The following is a 2,701-nucleotide window of genomic DNA, read 5'->3' on the forward strand; positions in this document are numbered from 1 at the left end:
TAACAATTGACAGTTTCTAGCCGGGCGTGGAAGAGCGTGCCTGTGGCTCCGGCTACTTGGAAGACTGAGGCGGAAGGATCACCTGAGCCTGTGGGGCCGTGAACATGCCACTGCACGCCAGCCTGGGTGACAGAGTGAGACTCCCACTCAAAAAAAAAAAAAGGAATTGACAATTTCTATATGATGAAAATTCCACAAATAAAGGCCCCCCCCCCACACACACACACATACAAAAAACTAGAAAAAAACCCAGCACATCATATATATATACAAATGATTCATATATTTTGTATGTAAATGTTTCCTGGAAAACTATAAGAAGAAAACATTCTCCCCTGATTCCCCAAATAAAAGGATTGTAAGGAGGTCGCATTGCCAATATAAGACCACTAACCAGCCGGGCTCGGTGGCTCAGCCTGTAATCCCAGTGCCTTTGGGAGGCTGAGGTGAGTGGATTGCCTGAGCCCGCGGGTTTGAGACCCGCCTGGGTAGCGAGACCTCATCTCTACAATAAATCAAAAAATCAGCCGGGCGTGGTAGAGCACGCCTGTAATTCCGGCTACTCGGAAGGCTGAGGCGGAAGGATCGCCGGAGCCCAGCAGGTCGAGGCTGCGGTGGCCGGGAGCAGCCCCTGCACTCCAGTCTGGGCGACAGAGTGAGACTCCAACTCAAAAAAAAAAAAAAAAAAAAGACCACTAACCAGGAAAGGAAAAAGAAACTAAATACCAAAACAAGATATTAGTAAGGGATAGTGGCTCACACCTATAATCCCAGCCCTTTGGAAGGCTGAAGTGAGAGCATTACCTGAGCCCGCAGGTTTGCGATCAGCCTGGGCAACTTGGCAAGACCTGGTCTCTACAATAAATCTAAAAATTAGCTGGTCATGGTCTCGCATGCCTGTAGTTCCAGCTATTTGGAAGCCTGAGACAGAAAGATCGCCTGAGCCCAGCAGGTAGAGGCTGCAGTGGCCGGGAGCGTGTCACTGCCCCCCCAGCCTGGGTGACAGAGTGAGACTCAACTCAAATAAATAAATAAATACATAAATAAATAACAAATAAATAAAAACAGTTTGATTGGCTTGTCTAAAACAGTAAGTGCAAAAATAATAATTATTATTATTTAAAAATAAAAAACAATTTGGAAATGTGTTCAGAAGTAGAGACAAGGTAGCCAATAATTCCACGTTAATACTGACACGACAAAACCCTTGACAAGAGAAAATGGGAAGCCAACAGCATTTGAGTCAATAAGCACTTCTTGTTTTTCTTTTCTATTATCCTTGACAATTTATTTCTTTTTCTTTTTTTATTTTAAAGATGTGGGGTACAATTCAGGGTTAGGTATGCAAATGTTCATTATTCAGGTATCCTTGTGGATGAGATGTGCCCCCCCAGCAGTTTCCCACCCCCCCAATAAGCACTCTAAAATAAACAAATAAGTCAAGACATGCATATACATCTGATCTATAATGCTTAAATATATGGACCCCTGGAAAGCATAATCAGTAATGTCTTTAGCCAGAATTCTATTGACCACTACTTAATATCTTCCCAGTGTGATACTACTTGTTCACAACAATGACCAAAGAGCTGAATGGTCTTGAAGTTTTTTCTCAGTAATCTTCCCAAAGAAAGCCATTGTCATACCATCACTATAGAATGTATTTCAGGCTAGGTGTGGTGACTCACACCTGTAATCCCAGCACTTAGTGAGCTGAGGTGAGAGGATTGCTTGGGGCCAGGAATTCGAGACCAGCTTGGACAACATAAGACCTCATCTCTACAAAAAATTAGCCAAGTGTGGTGTCATACTCCTATAGTCCCAGCTACTTGTACGCTGAGGCAGAAAAATTGCCTGAGCCCAGAAGGTCTAGACCGTGATGAGCCATGATTGTGCCATTGCAGCCCACTGTCATTTCAGCCTGGGTGACAGTGAGACTTCAACTCAAAAAAATAAAAAAGAAAGCCAGCACTTTGGGAGGCTGAGGTGAGTGGATTGCCTGAGCCCGCGGGTTCGAGACCCGCCTGGGCAACTTGGCAAGACCTCATCTCTACAATAAATCAAAAAATTAGCGGGGCGTGGTAGCACGCGCCTGTAGTTCTGGCTACTTGGAAGGCTTGAGGCAGAAGGATCGCTGGAGCCCAGCAGGTCGAGGTTGCGGTAGCCAGGAGCGGCTACTGCACTCCAGTCTGGGCGACAGAGTGAGACTCCGACTCAAAAAAAAAAAAAGAAAAAGTATTTCTATCACAAATATCTGTGTCTTCAAGTTATCCGTGCATGGCATATAAGGTAATTCTATTTTTTTTTTAAGTAGGAGTCTCACTCTGTCGCCCAGGCTCATAGCCACCGTAGCCTTGACCTGCTGAATTAAGGTGATCCTTCCACCTCACCCTTCCAAGCAGCTGGAACTACAGGTATGTGCTACCATGCCTGTCTTATTTTTTGATTTATTGTAGAGATGAGGTCTCGCCAAGTTGCTCCGGCTGATCTCAAACCCAAGGGCTCAGGCAATCCTCTCACCTTGGCCTCCCAAAGTGCTGGGATTATAGGCATGAGCCACCACACCCAGCAGGTAATTCTATTAGTCCAGTACTTCCATTTCCCAGTTACTTTTATGTATCATAAATTTTACTGCAATTTGTTTATTTATTTAATTTTTTTTTTGAGTTGGAGTCTCACTCTGTCACCCAGACTGGAGTGC

This window comes from Carlito syrichta, unplaced genomic scaffold, assembly GCF_000164805.1.
Source record: "Carlito syrichta isolate Samal-C Ts95f unplaced genomic scaffold, Tarsius_syrichta-2.0.1 Scaffold304374, whole genome shotgun sequence".
Lineage (NCBI taxonomy): Eukaryota > Metazoa > Chordata > Mammalia > Primates > Tarsiidae > Carlito > Carlito syrichta.